General features: G+C 38.8%; 1 long non-coding RNA gene across 6 annotated transcripts; it reads right to left on the minus strand.

Annotated features, from left to right (window-relative positions):
- Positions 1–276: 276 nt before the first annotated feature.
- Positions 277–19,221, minus strand: LOC138109490 (uncharacterized). 6 transcript variants are annotated; one of them, XR_011150509.1, is made up of 9 exons: positions 19,056–19,221; positions 16,650–16,698; positions 15,354–15,564; positions 14,464–14,605; positions 11,969–12,260; positions 9,659–9,751; positions 4,988–5,124; positions 1,076–1,186; positions 277–507 (listed from the first exon to the last, which is right to left on the minus strand). It is a non-coding gene; the product is annotated as an uncharacterized lncRNA (long non-coding RNA). The 6 variants fall into 6 exon arrangements; XR_011150511.1 differs by lacking the exon at positions 16,650–16,698 and having other exon boundaries at positions 11,969–12,092; XR_011150510.1 differs by lacking the exon at positions 16,650–16,698 and having other exon boundaries at positions 12,163–12,260.
- Between the last annotated feature and the right edge of the window lie 1,266 nt (positions 19,222–20,487).

Consider the following 20,487-nt stretch of genomic DNA (forward strand, 5'->3'; position numbering starts at 1 on the left):
AGCACATGGAAAAGAAGCTGGTATAACCTACCAGGATATTTAAAGAAGTATGTTTTCATGGCAAAGGGAATCCATTTTTCTCCAATGCTTGACCACCTAATTGAAATATCAGCAGATTAAACAGATAGAGAAAATTGGAGTCTACCAGATGCTGCTCTAAGTAAGCATTGGTCCCGTTAAGGTGTGAGTGAATTATTCATGTACTCTTGTCATGAACAAAGGGCCACGGGTGACGGCGATTGAAACACATGGACCAGGCACCAGTGATGCAAGAAGGTTTATTGAAAAGAGGCACAGATATTTGTACTGTTTAAGCTCCTGCATAACAATTTCCATTTGTTCTGTTTACATACTAGCTAATGCATAGCAAGCTATAATGTTACTTTTTCTTTTGCACACTCGATTATCTTGCTTCAGGATGTTCTGCAATCTTCAACAGGGTGTTCTGTTCTGTGCAAAAGGATGTGATTGTTGCAGTTTCTTCTATCTGCATCTTTCTCATAGCTCCTGTTGTACCATTATTAACAAGTTAGCCACGCTGTTCATGTTTAACCCATTCTGTTCTGCAACACACAGAAACTAACAGTGCATGCTCTGGGTGTCTTTCTTTATTCCATGAACACAACATATTCCATTTGGCACATAGTTTTTAGCCACCCGATTTTGCTCAGTGATCAGCAGCTATCCTTGTAGGAAGCTGAGCTTATACATTCGGAGTGCCTGAACCTTTTGGCCTCTATAGTGGTACCTATGCCATAGTAGGGATCATGAGCAACAGCAGCAAGAGATATGATATGTAGCTTGATTCTTCCAAAGAACAACTTGAAGGTCTCTGGGGCATGTAAGGGACACTCAATGTGCAAAATCATGTCTTGCTACCTTCAGTTATGTGTAGTGTATGCCTTCATCAACAGCAATATTAGAAACCACCCACTGCAGTTCCTGAGGAAAAATGCTGTGGAGACCATGAAAGTATTCCACCAAAATGCTCTATTTTCCTATAAAAGTTGAACCCTCTGAGTTATATTCATGGTTCCATTAACATGATTCCAAACAATCTCTGTTGCAAACTTACCAGTTTGAGTCCCCTCAATTCTACTGGGCCAAGCCCAAGAGTCTCAGCAGAAGTAAGGGTTTATAATTGCTGGTTGCTACAGGAGCAAAATTAATATTTCTTCTGCCATGCCTGCAAGACAAGGGAACATGGGGATAATGGCAAAGATAGATTGATGTAATTTTTGCATTTTTCTATTCGTGACAGTCTCTCAGGATTGGATATCCTCTTGTTTTCCTGTTTCCCAAACAAATTTATGGGTTTGTACACTCCTGTATTAAGGCTTCACTCCAAGAGAGTCCTTAGTCACCTTTCATCTGGTTCTGGTTGCAACAGCTTCTTTGGGAAGTCCAAAAAATTTCATCTTTCTGTCATTTTCTCTCTCTGTCATTGAGGTATAGGTTGCTTGCCTCTGTTTTACCCACCAACATCACAAGAGACAGACAGGCACAACACAGATACTGAGTTGTGTGTTGTGTTCTTTGATACTGGCCCTTCTCGAGGTGAGGAATGGAATTGGCTATAGCTCAGATTTGTCTGCTAAGCAATACAGGAAATGTGAGTGACTTCAAAAGAATCATAGCCTCATAGAGTCCTTTAGGCAGGAAAAGACCTTTAAGACCACAGAGTCCAACCTAAAACCACCATGTTCACCCCTAAACCTAAGTGTCACACCTACATGTCTCCATGAATGGTGACTCAACCACTTCCCTGGGCAGCCTGTTCCAATGCTTCATAACTTTTTTGGTGAATAAATGTTTCCTACTATCCAACCTAAGCCTCCCCTGGTACAACCTGAGGCCATTTCCTCTTGTCCTATTGCTTGTAACCTGGGAGAAGAGACCAGTCCTGCCCTTGTTACAACCTCCTTTCAGGTAGCCATAGAGAGTGATAAGGTCTCCCTTGAGTCTCCTTTCTTCCAGGCTAAACAATCCCAGTTCCCTTATCTGCTCCTCAAAAGATTATTCTCTAGATCCTTCACCAGATTTTTTGCCTGTCTTTGGATGCTTTTCCTTTTTTTATTAAACTTGATTTGAAGTGTTGAAGCTCAGCCAACAAAGTTCATTACAAGGGTGGACACATATGGAGGATGCTCAAGGGAAGAAAGAAAGCTGACTTTGGTGTTAGATGTTAAAGATTTCAGAATGGACAGGATCAAACAACAGTATTTGATATGGCCAGTGCTATCTAAACCACTAGTACTTGAAAATTCACTTTGACACAAGGAACTCAATGTGCTGGAAGAGCTTTGTTCCAGGAAAGAAAAGAAAACCCGTAACTGTGTGTGCACACAGGACTTGTGTGTATGCACACACATTTGAGGTACGTTTGTCCCACACACTTCAAACACAGGTTATCTGGTCAGTTAGTACTCATTGTGTATATTTAAATACCTTTATTTATATGGGAGATTTTCAATTGAGGTTGCTACAGGAGCTTTCAGCTGAAAGTATTACAAAAACATTTATTGATTCCGATTCTTAGAATGCAGACAAGTTTTCATTTTTCAGCAGACTTGTTACATTGCATTTTTGAGCTCAGACAAAACTTTTAGAAGAGTGGGACAACACTATCAGTGGATTTTTCTCCAAGCTCTGACTAATCAATACTCAAGGTTGAGTTACTCCTGAGAAGCTACTGTTAGCACCACAGTCAAAATTCCTGGAGGAAAAGGTTACCCTGTGTGGTTTTGGACTCTATTCCTTCCTTAAGTAGTAGTATATAGCTAAAGCAGAAAAAAGCCCCTTCAAGCATTAAAACTTTTTAAAATCACAGCAAATATTTTACAAATCTCTTCAGATTTGTTGGATTCTGTACAACTGTCTGGAAGGGGTCTTTGCCATGGAGAAAGTAAGCCCACAATAAACTGCAAGGGTGGTTCAGTTACAGGATTCTTCCTTTAGCTTATCTTCAACCTGGCTGTGTTTGGAACATGTAGCAAAAATGAGAGAAGGAGTAGAAAGCTGAACAGGTACAAATAACCATGGTAAAATCATTGGATATCATTTCATTCTCAGACAGACTTTTGCATCAGTCATAGATTTTGTCAGTGCTGGTAAGCTTGTGTTAAAAGTGTTTCTACCATAAACTTTCTGTTTTGGTCCCATATGTGAGTAGTCACTGCCAATTTTACATTGTGATGTTCAAATTCAATATGAAGAGAAAAAGTGTAGTTTGTCTGGCAAGGACAAAGCATAGATATTTTCAAGTAGTATTAAATATACAAGCAGCAGTACATTAAAACAGAATTAATTTGAAACACATTTGACCAGTAAGAACAGCAGTATCTTTCAGCAGTGTATTAGAACTTTTTTTTCTAGCACTTCACAGAGCTTTTTTCTAGACTAAGTCAAGACAAGAGCAAAATTAAAACCAACTGTACACCGACCTTTATTCACCTCATCTCAGTGCAATATGGTAAAAAATGATTTAGATTAAATAGCAAATGATCCATTGTTTTTCCTTCTTTGTCAGCCCTTCACATAACATTGTGGACATTTTCTCCTAGATTTGTTCTTGCAAAGGAAATAAAAGTTTCCACTCCCAAAGTGAATTCTCTTAGATCAGCAGAAAGTTTACCATGTGTTCTAGACTACAAAGGCATCTATCATGGGCCACTTCCCAAGTCTGAATTTCCTGATAAGTATCCCTTAAGGTGCTGTGAGGAGACTTCCAGAAAACGTTTTTGAGCTCTCTAAATTGGATGACAGTGTGATCCTCCCTACTTCTCTTTCAACTTACAGAGTTTACAACATAAAATCAGCAAGTACATGGGTATATGAAGCCACCAATGGAGCATCTGGTACAGCAGAGAGAAGCAGATAAAGAGAATACAAAGCAGTGAGTCTGAAAGATGAAATGTCTCCAGAAAACTTTGTCTGTGAGAGTGAACATACTTGTGCCCACACCAGTAGCAGCCAGGCTCAAGTGTCCATCTTAAATAACATCTCTGAGCTACATGGACCATCAATCTAAGCCAGTGAAACCATTCCAATGGGAATCCTATAAGCAAGAGGTATTACTTTACCCCTAAAAGGAGAGCTGTAAAAGATGAACAACTTGAAAATGTTCCACTGGAAAAAAACAGAAATTTTGCAAAGTTCTTTTCCCTTACTGTGTCTAAAAATATATTTGAAGCTTGTGGAAGACAAAAAGGGATGTTTTTGAAGGGTTTTATTAGAAACAATTTATCAGTTTGCAGCCATGGAAATTAAAAATTTAGCAAATGTTTATTAACACGTGAGGAAAATTGGTGGAACATCCATTAACTGCAACTAAAATATTAATAAAATGCTCATAAACTTCACAAAAGGGTAGAGCATTAGCACTGTCCCTTGAGCCACACATAAGTATAGATAAAGATGTCCTCTGCAGCAGGATTATTGGGGAACTGATCAGGTTCCAACTCCATAAGGATTTTACCAAACACTGCTACTATTCCAAGGGACAGATCATCTTTGAGAAAACACACACTCTGACTCTTCCATAAAACATTTATATACACCACCTTTCATTTTTGTTTGGAGGGTTTGGATCTCTGTTCTTTGTGTTTATCTACTTTCTCTACTACTTTCTCCTCAACCAGAACTCATTTTTTTGAGAAAACTTTCTTCTGTTTAATTTGACCATCCAATTTAATTTGATACAACTTTTCATTTGTAATGTTTGTCTTTCAAGTTATGTGCAAGCAGATAAAAATGAAGTTAAAAATCCTCTTTAAACTTGTAAGCTCAGACCTTGTACAAGAAAGTTTATGGGTTTATACATATTATACACTGGATTTCTAGTAAAACTACTTAACGTCATATTCTCCATTTATTTCATGAGCATGAATATCTGTCTGGGAGGCAAGACTTCCAGATTTTATACCAAGGAACAAACCAGTTACATTTACTCAAAACAATAAAGGAAAATAGGTAGAGAAACAACTACCTAGCAATGTAGGAAATCCACACAGAGATCCCTGTAATGAATCAGGCAGAGGTAAAAGTTGACACTGTCCTTCACCCCAGATGAATATGCCTCTTCTTGTTTAAATTATTATTAATTACTTATGAAACAGGGCACACCTGCAACAAGGAGACAGAAAAAATCATCCAACAGCAGTCAGCTGCTCGGCTGGCTGTTCAACACCTTGAGGGAGGTTTGTGCCCTCTGAGTTTTCAGGTGGGTCTGCCATTTCCTCCCTGGCCTTAATCCACAGCCCATCACATCCTCCTGAGGAACATGGTATGCTGCTTTGGTGTCATCTAATGAGGTCTCTCAGGTCTCTCTTTCCCATCATCCAAATACTCAGCATTTGGAGACACAGAAGTCCAAGTTACAGAAACATCCCATTCCACCTGCCCAAGCTGCTATCCACTTTTTCTTACAAGACATTATTAATTTCTAGGCACTGAGCCTTGCCTCCATTAGTGTTTGTCAGCACAGAGGAGGATGAAGCTGGTCACTCTTGCCTCTCCACTGTTGTGACTAGGAGGAGAAGGTTGCACCTGACAACATGGTGAAGCAGAAAGCCCTTTTCCTGAACAATACACAGAGGTTTTGGGGGAGAGGATGGGCAGATCAGGCACCATTACTTGGTTCCTGGCATTTCTACCATGACATCCAACAATAAAACCTTCCACAAATAATTTTCTGTGGTTCTATGACCACCAGCAGTTCAGAAATGTTACTCAAAGGCCACATTTTCAAACTCCCCCTCTGAGTCTTCCCATGTGAAAGTAAGGGATCTGTTAAACAGGCAGGAGATACAGATTTCCTTAATCTCACAGCTTGCATTTGTAATGCAAAGCACTGATAAAGTACTACTAAGGAACAATGGCATATATGTAAACATAAATAAATACTAGTCACAGGGAACCGGAGACAACCTCACAGAGTCCCAGCCCTACGTGGCCAGAATGGCGCATTGTTACAGCGGGGATACTGTAACACGATGCACCAAACCAGGAGGCCGTGGAAAAGAAATATATATATATATGGATGGGTTCTTGGTAGATGTTTCAGAGATGTTTATTTCTCCAGCCTCGTGGCCGGGATCTGCTGAGGAACCCTCACAGTCTGGACTGAGGGTCCTTTGCCCGCGCAGGGGAACACAAACCAACAATGGGGAACGAGGCTGACCAGGGGCAGGGAAACCTCGTGCCTCCCCCCCAGGGCCCCTTTCCCAGGGCTACATGGCAGGGGGAGGAGACCCCGACAGTGCATTTCACCAAAGACAACACTGACTGGCAGTTCTATGAAATTATCTGCCCCAGACAATGTATCTTCTGTGCCATGGCATGAGATGCTAAGACAGACTGGAACAGTCTGTTCTTGAAAAGGCTGTCTCTACCTAGCCTAGTCATTGGGCTCTAAAGCACACCACGTCCTGGTGAAGAGAAAATGTGGGCCTAAAGTTTGTAGAGGCAAAATCCCAAAAGTCTGCCGAGTGAGTAAGGGGATCCTTCTGCTGCTGAGGTTTTCCCCAGATTCATCTAAATTATGCTATAATTTTCCAGGTTTAGGGAAAAATATTGGCCATAAATTGAACATTTCTAGGAGGAGTAAATTTCATACCATTATTGTAGATGCATTTCTATTCTAAGAGGCATTTTACTGAGTGCATAAGATATAGCTGTATGGATTTGGGCAAGCAAATACTGCTGTGAAATGAATTCCCATTTTACTCCCTCTCCACCTTTTATTCTTCCTCCACAAAACGTAAAGTTGAGTGAAGCTGTTGTCCATCAGACATTACAGCTGTAAGCACGCTTTCTCTTTTTGATAAAATTGTTGTGAGGAGATTATTGTAAACTTTCTGAGTTTAGTGGAAAATGGTAAGGATAGTGTGGCATGGGAAATAGTTTGCTAAAGAAACCAAACTGCATCCTGGTTTTATTTGTCCCTTTCATCCTTTGCCAATATTTCTTTCTCCTTTCTTTTTTGCTTTTTCCTCCTCCTGACCTCTCCCAGTTATCAAATTCAAAATTATCACTGAGGTAAGCATTTACTGAATAGAAACTTCCTGTTGCAGTGGAACAGAGTCATGAACAACCAAGGAATTGCTTGTTTGAACATATACAGAAGACCCTCCATCTCTTATGCATCTGGGAGACTCCTATTAATATTAAAGGCCATATTGTGAGTGCATTGAAAAGTGACAAGATATCTATAGTCACTCAACTGCTAATTCTTCTTACCACAAAAATGAGAATAGTGCAGAAACCTCTTTAACCCTGAGTGTCCTGAGCAAGTGGATTTCTAAACCACTCAGCTCTTAACAAGTGCATATGGCAGGTTGTAAAGCACTGATCCCATCTTCTGGGCGTTTTAAGATCTACTCTTTGACATTCTTTAAAACGGTGAAGGGAAAGAAATAAATAAGAAAAAAAAATAGGAAGACCCTCCACATGTTGCTCTTCTCTGTAGAGAAAATGGCCATTGGTTTTCAGAACTATCTTTTCAGATGCCATTTCCTCAAAAGTATCTTTATCAAGGAATTCAAGGAATTAAGGAAAGCTCTCCATTTGCTCTGGAAACTGGGACTTAAGTAGTGCTTTATTCGTTATTTAAAGATACAACATCTATCTAGGACATGAGACAAACTGCTTTATATGTTCCTGGAATGGATTGCTTAGAAACATTGGTTTCCCTGCTATTTTTTCCTTCTTTTTGCAACTCAAAGGTTTTTCCACTCCTGCTTTGTTAAAATCCTCAGGGTATCAGCAGAAGTGAATGGAACATTGACTCATTTCCCCCAAGCAACAGAAACTCTTGTGAAAATAACAGGATGGGCAGTCTAAGATGAAGAATCCAGATCCACTGAAGGTGTGCTGCTCCACAGAGTCTGCTGCCAACAAATTGGAGCAGTAAAGCATAGCAGACGCTGGGGGATCCTGGGTTTTGAGGCACTTAGCCCAGTAACATCCTACATACTGGGAACTTGCCTGGCTTACCCCTCTCAACAGTAAAGCTATTCTCTGCATTTATCTTCAAACCAGCCTGTGCTAAGGATGAGAAAGCCTATTTGCCTTAAGGAATGCACAGTTTGCTAATTACTCACTCAAACAGAACAGAGGTGAACACCTGATCAACTAAAAGGATATTAGCAGTGCCAAGAAGACAAAGATGGTAAAAACAGCATGGGTAGGAAGCTGATTTTGTTATTTTGGAGCACTCCAGTTAAAACTGTTTTGATTCAGTAGATTCTAACTATGTCCTGGTACTGCACTGTGAAACACATTTATAATCATGGGATGCCTTAAGGGCAAACAATCACATTGACATAATGCTTACCTCAGATCATATTAGGATAAAAGAAATAAAAATATTCATTTACAAAATTACTGAAAGAAAATACTGTTGTAAGAATTAATGATGTCATAGGAAGAGGAACTGTACAGTTACTGATCAACTTAGTAAATTTGTCCAGACAAATTCATACTTAGCTGAGGGTAAGTGATCACTTGCAATGCAATGAACACATTCACTACAAGGCATTTCCAAAACCAAACCAGTAGGTTTCATCTAAATGGTTTTTTTCCTGTCTACAAGCATAAGATGGTATTTGTGTCTCATTATTGGATCTGGATAGAAACAAGTCAGGATCAATTAAAACACAAGGGATCATGAAGATCTTGGGGTGAATGATCCCAACTATGCTTCTAAAGAAAAACCAGTAATCCAAAAAAGTGACTAACCCAGACAGACTCACATATCCAGAGGAGAAAGAATGATATAGAAAGAAATTAAACCATTTCATTATTCATTGATTATTTCAATTTTTTAATGTTTGTAATTGTTGTACCTCCATTTAACTTAATAAACACTCACTTGTCAGTGAGAAAAGACAGAAAGCTGTCATCTGAGTCAAGATTTGAATCAGGTCCACTTAGTCTTTAGGTTGTTGGTCTTCTTTTGTAGGCAACAACCTTTCCACTGCAGGAGTTTCTCCAAGAGGCTTACCAAAGTAAAAACTCAATAATGGAGTACTAGGTGAATTTCTGTTCCTACATGCACAATTCCATGAAAGTTCTGTGATTCTCGCAATATCTGCAATTCTGTTGAGGGTTTGAGGCATAAGCATACCATCCCTGGCATTAAGCAGCAAGAGAAAAGCCAAGAAGCACTCTGCCAAATAAGAAACCCCAAAAAATGTAATTCATGCAACTTTGAAATAATCTAAGGCCAAGCAACTGTAAGCTTGGGATATTAATGTATACAGTATGCCTCTGAGTGCATTTCAGATTTGCAATCAAATTGCAGTTCTGAAGGGTGCTGTCACTATAACCCAATCATAATATCATATATGAAGAGTTTTCTTAGAGCAGCTTGGAAATAATTTCCACCTTGAGTCTTCAATCTCCTTTGGAAGCATTTCAAACAAGGAACAGTGAGGAACCATCTAACTTGAGTAACAGAGCACTCCTCTGAGAAGGGAGCAATACAATGCAGCCATACATATTGAAATCACGAAGATTCTTAATGTTAAAGACTGAGGAGATGCTGCAGCTTTATTGGAAATGCTGTAGAACAGGTGGGCAGCTGGATCTATCAGTTATTACTATTTATACTTCAGAGCACAGAGAATAGGGTAGCAAGTATATGTACAATATTTACATATATGGTTCTGATGGTTAGACACTCCACTGGAAATTTCATGTCCAGATGACTAAATGGAAATATCTTTTTTCTTTTTCTTTTCCCAGATACCTGCAGAAAGGAAGATGTTGTAAATATAATATTAAAGAAGTAGTTTTCATAGAAGGTGAGAAGATATTTTGGAAATATACTAATTATTGCTTGAAGCAGAAAGTTGGAGACCAGAGAAGAACTACTAAGTCTCACAGCCACATTCATAGTGTATGGCAAAATCAGATAAATTGTTATAAGTAAACTCAAACACCAAAACTTTAGATAAAGTGTAAGATGGAATCATACCGTACCAAGACACCTAATCTGTAGTATTGATAATGAGTCCAGTCCAAAGAATAAATGGTGTTAAGAAGGCATTTGGCCACATTTGAATTCCCTGACTGATGTTTCATCAAGACCACTGTGAGGAAAGTAATCTTCCTAAATTATCTCATGAAAAGGACCTTTCACTGCATTTGCCTTCTGTGCTTCCATGACAGCCACAGAAATGTCATAATCACTGCAGAAGGCACAACTCTCCTTGTCTCTGTTATGGCTTCAGCTGGATTGTATTTGCCCAACATGATCATAGTAACTGGATAAGGTTCACTAAAATTCATGAATAGCTCCTTTCTTTGGGATAAGTGTATAGAACATACATGCTCTATGACTGCCAGAATTTTTGGGATACAAAATGCCAGCTTTGAAGACAAGAGAAAGGTGGCACCTCTAGAACTCATGAAAAGAAATCACACTTACCAGATCTAGACCAAACTGGGAAAAGAATGAGAGTTCTTAAAGGAACTTTTCCCCACCTTGCAGGAATTCGCTTGCAATCTGTAATCCCATTCCAGAACACCAGCTGGTGTCACTGAATGACATTATCAATCCTGCAAGCAAGGATGAGGAGCTTGGCTCTCAGCAGCTTCCACCTTGCAAACGCTGCTGCAGATTCTAGCACACACCACACATGTGGCATGCAAGCGATTGAGCAAGGATGCTCTGTCTAACAAGCTGTGGCTGGGTGATTGTTGCCAAAGACTCTGAATCATCAGCAGACTGGGACCACTGGCACCTACAGTCATCCCAAAGTTTAACAGATGAAATTCCTGTGGAGGCAATGAATGTACATGTGTTGGGGAAGGTCTCCTGCACAGGCTGTGAAAATTACAAAAGAGTGCTCACCAAAAAGGTGAGGTTAACTTTTGACCACAGTGTGCAAGGTCATTTCAATCTATGTTTTGAGGGACAAATAAAAGAGAATTATTATATAATTTAAAATAATCTGGATAGGCTGGGATTTACCTCCCTGAACCTTAACTTGAGACTTTCTTTACAGACAGAATAAGACATTAACCCTCCAGATGGTGATTCGTCCCATCTCTGTTGAGAGGGAATGAATCAACCTCTGATTTTAGTGCTTTCTCTGTTAATTACAAGAAGGGCTGAGATGATTATACTCTTATACTAAGGGCCTTATACTTACCACTCTTTTGAACACAGGTAAATCCACCCATTCTGTGTTCCAGATGCCATACAATTCATTCAACATTTTTTCATTAGGGAAAAATACTCTTAATCCCTATCAGTGCTATTTATTTAATGCTGTACAGAACCCTTTAAGACAATAAATGTACACCTTAAGCAGCAAATATGAGACTATAAAAATAGAGAACCAAACATTGTTCATCTATTGTTCTACAAAGTTTACTCTGGCCAACTGAAGTCAGGTTACAAAAAGCCTTTGAAGGCATCGTGGTGACTTCATCTCAGGTGGCACAAATAGTTAAAATTTCTTGCCTGGGATCATTGACTGCAGAAGTACCTCAATTTAATAGTGTACATCCCCACAGTGAATTTTGGAATCATTCAAGGTGCTTCGTTAGTGGCCATGGTCACTTGTCTCTCCCTTTTCTACCCCTTTCAAATTAAGAGTTCAAATAGGAGTTCAGTAGAAATATCTCCTGTAGAAGGCTGGCAAGCATGATCCCAGCAAGTCACCTGCATTGCTCACTGCAATTAGAAGGAAATATGTGGTTTTCAAAAAAGCAAGCTTCTTTACCTAAGCAACAACCATTGGAAAGTTCTTTTCCAATTTTTGTCTATTCTTCTGCTCTGAATAGTTCCTATCTCAATATTTTCCATATTTATTCAATCAAGTGTTATTTTATCCAGATTTATGGTAGGTAAACTAGTTATACTGAGCAGAGCATGATTGTTTTCTCATGGTTTAAAGCATTGCTGATTTTTATCATACACTCTACATAAAAAATCATCTCTCTATTGTGAACATACTCAAGTACTTGCTTCTAGTTATTTCCATTTTTCTCCTGGAGTTTAGGATGCATCTCCTCAAAATGGATGACATTTATTGTCTCTTCTTTTCTTCTAACTTAGTTTCCCACTTCAGCTGCACCTACTGCAATGGAAATTTGAAACAGCACAGTGAGAAAATGAAACACAATATATTGAGCTTCCTGCTACCTCACCTTTTGGCTCCCTCTCTAATTTCTTTACAAAAGGCAGGTCTTCTGCTCCATTATTTAGTGGTTTGTACAGAATAGATTCATCATCTCTGAAATTGGTTCTGCAAAACAGACATTCATTTTCTTTAAAAAGTGCTCCATTAAAATCTCTTATATATTTTTTATTCTGTGAGATTTCTTGACATGCAGCTACCAAGGAAAAAAAGCCTTGCCACCAGTTTCAAAGCTAAAGTAACACTGCAAAAGCTGCATCTTCCAAAATTCACATGGCCTTTAAGAGGGTGGAATTAGGCCAAGTATACAGACAGCCATCTTTAAGCAATACTGTGAGAGTTTTTATATTTACAAGGAAAGGAGGAAACAGGCAGTTGCCTCTCTTCCTCTGCCATTACCTCCTTGGATTCTTCTCCTTGAACAATTTTGAATGTGTAATGAGATATGGTGCCTTACATATGTGGAAAGTGGATGCAGGAATGTGGCTGCAAGTATGTGGGAAGAGCACTTAGGGAAGCAAAATTCTCTTTAATACTTGTGGCTTTTGTTTGGGGGGTTTTTTTTGGAGGTTTTTTTGGTGTAAGTTTTTTTCTGTTTTGTCTTGGGATGGGGTTTTTTCTTAAATTTCCCTGGTTGTTGAGGATAGATATTACAGTTCCTCTGATGTTTCTGTTCATGTGCAGTTCAAAATTAAAAGTTCCCATATAAAAAGCCCAAAATGTTCTCACTGGAAAACTGCAGTAATGCTGGTAAATGTTTTCTTTCCAAGAAAAATTGGAAACTGGCAGGCTGCTATCTGCAAGCTTGATTGTTTCTATTTTCTTATCTGTAGAAAGACTCCTGGAAAGTCTGTGAGTGCATTCTGTGTCTTTCTTCATTTTAGTTTCCAGAAGAAGGTGGAAAAAGGCACACAAAGCCATGAGAGTCAGCATTCAGTCTCCTGGAATTTGTCCATGGATTTTTATTTTCTGTCGAAGAGTGAAAAGGCAGTAAACTGTAAACAGAAATTATTTTGAAAATTTTCTTCAATTTAAATGTGCGTGTCCTTGTGTTTTTCATGCGAATTTGGGATGTATTTTGTGATGCAATTTTCCCTGGAAGTAATTTTCACTTTCTGAACACCTCAGATATTCAAAGGAAAAAGCAAACCTAATGCCCTTCTTCCTGTTAGTCAACCAAAGCTTTACCTGCCTTCATTCACAACTTTGGCTATATTTAGCTAAATGGGGAAAAATTCACCTTGATGTAATACCATTAATACCCTGGAGTTTCTGCAGTTTTGAATTTGGCCCCTAGGAATTCATTATTCTTTTGGATAGATGGCTGAGGTTTATGAATGACACTTTTAATGTGGTCTGGAGAGTATGATCTGGGTAGTTTGGTAGGCTATCTCCCTTTAAACCCAAAAAGTAGACGAGTCCCTCCATGCAGTGAATCAGGAATCAGGAATTACACAAGGTTATGTTATTCACTATATTCAGCCTAAACTCTGCATATGTGCTTGATGATAGACTTTGTAGTTATTTGAGAGGCAAAGCAATGCTAATGAGATTGCCTGATGATTTTAGAATAGTTGCTCAAAACTTGCTGTACAAGTTGCTCAAAATTTGTTGTACAAATCCATGAGGATGTAAAAAAAAAGCATGCCCATTTTCTTACTTTTTGCTTTGGTTTTTCACTCCATCCTGTTTTGTACAATGTTTGAAGCTGTGGCAGTCTGACCCTAGGGTTGACTGAGACGGACTACTGGCATTGGTAGCTCAAAAGGACAGGAATCTATCTAGAGTAATCTAGTTCACATGAGGTAAAGTAAATGAGTTTTTGATTGGATGGTTTCATCTGAATCAGAGGAATCCATTTTTATTTTGAAATATCTCAAATTTCTTTTCTTGAATTGGGGCTCCACCCCTCATTCATAGTGGAGTTTCTCCTCCAGTTATAAACCAATTTTGAAATTTTTAAGTTAGTGATGAGGAGAAGTATTTTGCTGGCAGTTTTCTAATCCTGATACTCATGTGTACTCAAAGCAGTCTTTTAATACAGCTACAACAACACAGTCCTAAGATGAATTTCGTACAAAGTAAGTTCTGTCCCAAACTCAATGCTTCCCTCTCATGAAAAAATTCCTAAAAACTGGATAGCTACTACAGCAGAATATATGCGTCTCTAAGAAAGAAAATGGAAAGCAAACTCTATATACTGTAGTCTATTACTTTTTTCTGGGGAAGTAATTATTATGAGAGAGCTAGTTGCTTTCATCTTTCTTCTTTTTCCTTGCCAAGAACTGCCTCTCTCTGTTATGCTACTTACCTGGTGGATAGAGCTAGAACAAGGTGCTTAATGAAAATGTTTTTCCAGGGGAAAACCTTTTCTTAAAATCTTCAATTCATTAAGTCTCCTACTTCAGGGTTCTGATCATCAACTAAGGTTCTCCATGTTTGCACAGCTGGACCTGTTGTGGACACAGAAGAAACAGGCATAAGAGAGAGATACAAAAACAAAGGATCTTTCCTGACCAGTGTGAAAGACAAGCAGCCCATAACACAAGATGTTAACCATCTTCTTTGGAAGGGCCCCATTCATAAGGATTATTTTCTTAAATGTTTCTGACTAGTCCTATTAAAACTATTAATAAAATCAAAGGGCAACATGAACAGGATGAAGAGGTATAATTGGTGTGCTTTATTACTGGGATCAAAGACCCAGTTTCACAAGCTAGTCTAACAGCTTGTTATCCCTTCTTTATTCACATCATCCTGTCCTTGGCAGAGAATATACGCAGATTTTAAAGGCATCACTTTTGAAAGTGGTTATATCCCCTCAGAGACATTCTCTGATACCTTTTCAGCTTCATACTAAATTAAAACACTATATTGTCATTTGTGTACCACTATATACACACATATAGGAATATTTATTGCACTGGGGAAATATCAGTTCTTATCTGTTCATCTCACTTCCACACTAATATTACTTGTAATTTCACTACCACCTTATAAAAATCTCATAGAACTTCAGCATCAGAACAAGAACAACCCAAATTCATTACACTTTCAAGAAAATGTTTTCACGGGGCAGTTTTAAGCCACTCCCGGTGCAATAATTCGACACACCTCAAAGTGGTCTTGCCTTATGATCCCATGAAAAAAAAGGAAGAGTTGCCTTCCCAATCAAAGACAAATCATTACATGTCAACTTACACAACTTTCTTTATGCACTCTAGGAGATGTCCCAAACAGCTAGGCCTCCTGAGGATATGTGTCCTCTGTACATGCATTGTTTCAGGTGCCAAATTTGGCTTTCAAAGAATGGTTTGGGTTGGAAGGACTGTGCAGTTTAGCTGGCAGGTGCAGTACTACTGGATAGGATAAGGATTTGTCTGTATTCCCATACTGTCCTTGCAATTCAGGACTAAAAATGAAAAAGAAAAAAAACCTGAAACAAACCAAATTAAAAAAAACAAACAAACAAACAAATGCACAAAATCAAATAAAACCAAATGAAAACACAACAGGGAATTGATCATGTCTGCTATTTTGCCTTTTTCTGGAAGAGGTGTGATTCTGAGAATTTTGATTCCCTTCAGTGAATAACACAGTGCTATAGAAGTTCCTCACTAGAATCAGCTTCCTGCCTGGATAAGAAAGATAAGTCCTGAAACACATTTTCCATAATCTTTTTCATGTAGGCCTAGTTTCACTATGCATTGTCTAAAAAGGATAGTCATCACAGTGGTTGCAGGAAATGGCAAATTATTGCCAAATTCGTGCAAGGAAACAACTCTTACAAGGGGACAGTTGCATTTTTCAAAAAATTTTCCTGTCATAAAATCTTAGCACTTCTGGATAAAGACATATATGTGGCAATATACAGACAAGAAGACTCTTAGAGGCAGCCAGTGAAACAAAGGAGAATGCTCCAGCCATAAGTATCCATAGTTTTTTTCCTCTAACTGCAGACCCCAGAATGTTTTCTCAAAGGCAAACATCATCACTGCCATTTTTCAGGTGGGCAACCTATGTCCCCCCTGTTAGGTGACTTGTCAAGAATTGATAAGCGGCTGAGTAAGACATCGGTTTCTCTGACTGATCCTTCTACTGCCAGGGAGGAAGATTATAGGAGAGCTACAAGTCTTCCTCAGGACTAGTGGAGGGAGAAATATGCCTGACATATGACTCAACCCTATCATCTAATTCTGTAACTCAATGCTCTTTCATGGAATATTTCTTCTTGCTCCTGGGAAAAACAGGACACAGGGCTGAGTGGACACTTGATCTCATCCAGCTTCCCTTGGGCTGCAGTCTTAGACATACCTTTTTTAAAGTTTAAATTTGACAACGTTTGACTACTTCATACTTTCATAACCACAAATCCCAGAATCTTGAAACCCACCTATACCAATTTCAGGGAAAACGATAGTAGCATTTAAAGCCTAAGGGGGAAAAAATGAAAACAAATTCCTCATTGCAATGGAAACATAAATAAAACAGACTTACAAAAATCAATTCCAACAAAGTGACATTTCTACCCGTGCCTCGTTATATTCTGTATAAAAGAAAAAGCTGGTTGGTTTTTTTTAATCATCTCAAAATAATAAAAAAAAAGCTAGTTGTGAAGGCGTTGGTTTACTCTGAAGAGTAAGTGGCATGCTGATCAATCTGGTCTTTGGTGAAGACAGGACCCTGGAAATACATCTCATGGTTTTATTATGTCACAGTTTTTGGGTGACAAACTAAGGAGTCACTGGGTTTGCAGCAAGCCTCACTGATATGTTAGAACCAGGAACTCAGATATTTGAGAGCAATGCAGGCCATTTCTGGCAGGTAATTTACAAGGATGGGAAACTCATCTTGTGTTCAGGGATTAGATATGACATTATGCTTAAATTAGCTGTACAGTGCTTCCTAAACAGTACTAGCAAAGTGCTTTCTTTATCAGGAATCTCATCTGATAATCTGCCCTCGTTTCTGGTTCCAGATAGGAGCAAGCTACTAATTTTTTTTCACTCATATTAAGTGGGTGTCTTAGTTTTCACTCACTGCTATTTTATCTGCACTGACGCCTTTTCGCCCCGATCCTGCACTGCAGGGCAAGAGCAAAGGGCTGTAGCCTCTTTCATTTTGGCTCCAAAATTTTGAAATCTATTGAGACAAAAGACAATGCTTCTTCAGTCCCTATTCTTCTGCCTTTTTAAGTCCCCCTTCAGCCTTGCTTCTGAGCAGCTGCAGGTACGCCTCCCACCCTAATGGTGGCAGAAAAACCCTACACTTCACTCCATTGACTGCAGATAAAGCAGACTGCAGCGGGGGAAAGAAACGGGGCACATCCTGTCACCGTTTAAAAAAAAAAAAAGAAAACCATCGACAAAGTGAGAGATGCTCAATAGATCATTGTGAGGGAAAAGACTGCAACTGTTTAATTTAGAGATGAACTCGGAAGTTACATAAAAGACTGAGCCAAATCTATAAATGATAAAATCAAGAGGCCTTATTGCTCACATCCCCCAGACTAGAGGAAATGCTATAAAATTTTTTCCTAACCCATGGAATTCACTGTCAGAAGACTTGGTATTTTTAGCGTGAAATAACAGCAAAACAGATTTGGTATATTTGTTGGTGTCTCCTAAAAAATTATAGTAGATGTGGAATGAAATGAGTGTGTTCACATAACTGACTTACAGGTAAAACGTGTTTGCTTAAGAGCCTAGCTAAAATGTGGGTAATGTTTTTGAAAATTCACTTTCTTCTAGTAGACAATTATAAAATTCCCTTGGCACAATCAGCTTCTGAGTCAGCCAAAGCCAGTCATGTATCTCCTACACTTATCCCATGGTTACATTACACAATCTGACTAGTTAAACTAAACTGGAATCACATCAATCACCTGATCCTAACATAGAATATTGTTTAAAAAAGAAAACCAAAGCAAAACAATGTTTCTGATTACAAGTAGCAGTCACAAACTTCAGAGCTTGCTATAATAAATCAAATGCATCATCCTGTGTTTCATGGGGCTAAAAAAGAATTTTTTATTTTTAAGACAAAAGATGGTCCAGCATAAGCAACTCAGGAATCTGCTTGTTTTAGATCCACCTATGGTGAAATGCAGTCATCACTAATTAATATTGCTAACATTTTCATTCCTCCTACTTTCTAAATGTGTACATCTGTCAGAACAATTGATCCCTTGCAGCAGTGACAGGAGGAGCACTGAATTTTCTCATTATGATCAAAATATGCTGAGTGATTATAACTTAACACATCTGATACCAAGCCTCAGCTCTTCAAAATTTATTGATATAATTTATTTTCAGAAATGCTGAAAATGAGGTAACAGACAATCAACACAGAACCTGAGCTCCTTCAAATCAGCAATATGATACTGCTCATGTAATTCTGGGAAGACTCACAGAATTCATGAGTATGGTTAAGTTGAAAAAAATTTTGACTTTGGTAAATTGGGTGGAATGTAAAGACACTGTGCAGAAGAAATCCTCGTCCTCCTGTCAGGGTACTATCCATGCTGCCATAAAGCCCATGCAACAACTACATGACATGATGAAACACAGCATCAAATAAAAAGTTAGTTTGGAAGGGATTTCTGGAAGCTGCCCAACCTGACATGGGACACAAGGTTATATAGATGGAGTAATATTTTTTATTCCTCATGGTTCCTCCAGATAATGCTTTCAAAACCATCATCTTTGCCATATTTTTAACTCCATCTTAATTTTGACTGAGTTTCTGCCTCCTTCTCCATATCCCACTTGCTAAATGCAAAAATTTCACAATTAAAAACCACAATTGTGAAGTGGGCAAAACAGTTACCAAAGACAGAAACAGTGGGAATAGAACAGTCAAAAAGCACCAAACCCCTTGGAAAACAATCTGGTTAAAACATACCTGCTACTGTAGGTTGTCTTAGGATCACTGGATAGGAAATAGACATTTGTCTCCAATCATGGCCATGGGCAGTGAGAGCCCCTGCGCATTACTGAGCAGGAGCCTGCAAAGCTGACATCAAACAATGCCTCACCCGGGTCTGAAAGGTGCAGACAGGGGTCAGCTCTGTGACTGCCAGTGGTGATTTAAAGCACATGTGTAATTGGAAACACAAATGGGAGCTTGTGTTGTTTGGCTTTAACAGAGAGCTTTTGAGAATGGCACCATGTGACTGCACAAATAGCAAAAACACCAATCAGCCCTGCAAAGAAAGAGGTACAGAATGGGACAGGGGAGTTTTCCTCTGCCAGGCTACAGAAACTTAAGTGCTTCCTGGCAGATCCAAAACATCCAGCACAAACTCCTGTTCCTCTGAGAGGGACTGTCACCTCACACGTAAGAAACTGCAAAGAAAGAGATGTAATTAATAATGTTTCTTCTCATCTGCCAGGTAGAATATGTCAAATGCCTCAAGGTCTGAGTGTTTGGAAGAGGCCCGAAGTCTTTACAATCCGATGCTGCTTTAGAAGTGCCACTGCAGCTCAGGTTTTTTGCCTTTTAATAAGGAGGCCATTCTTCTCCTGGGCCCTGGAAAGTCTGAGAGCCTTCAAGCTTCTGATGGTCGTGAGAAGCATAATCTAATGTGCATGTTGTGCAGAAACATTCATTTTGTCAGAGGGTTCAAGCTTACCTGCTACTGTCTAGAGTTCCTGGTTGCTCCTCTGCAGAGTAGCTGCAGGTTCCCCTTTATGATATTCTTTATTGATTTTCTGTGTTTATTGTGTCACATTTGATTAGTTTGGCCATTAATTTTGTTCAATTAAGATCAATGGAAGTTTCAGCATTACCTTGAATTGCAGCAGTCACACACCTACTCTTAAAATTTATTCAACCACCCTTTTTACTAGCATTTTCCCATACTCCCATTCATTCTTGTTGAACCTCAATTAATTCTGCATTATCCTTCTTATGATTAAGTACCTAGAACTGAATGTAGCTTTTAAAGTAAAGCAGAGCTACTAATATAAATAACGGCATTTATAATTGTTCCTATGTTATTATTTATCCTCCTGCATCCTTCTATTTTTTGGCTTCTCTTGCCAAAGCTGCAGATTAAGAAAAGACTGTATTGATCTGCCAAAAATTCTTTGGTTAAATTGTTTCAAGATCTCATTCTTCTGACTTTACCTCATAGCCTAAGGCGGAATCTTTTTGACTCTGAATTCCTAAAAGCCCCCTAGACAGCAGCCATATGTAACATTGCTGCAACATTCGTGCAGAAGATGGACAATAGAGTTGTACAAGCTAACCACAACATTTTGAAATACCACCCCTTGTTCCATATGACTAGAGTAGAGGCTGCCAAACAAGAACAGTGTGGGAGGAGGATCTT

This window comes from Aphelocoma coerulescens, chromosome 4, assembly GCF_041296385.1.
Source record: "Aphelocoma coerulescens isolate FSJ_1873_10779 chromosome 4, UR_Acoe_1.0, whole genome shotgun sequence".
Lineage (NCBI taxonomy): Eukaryota > Metazoa > Chordata > Aves > Passeriformes > Corvidae > Aphelocoma > Aphelocoma coerulescens.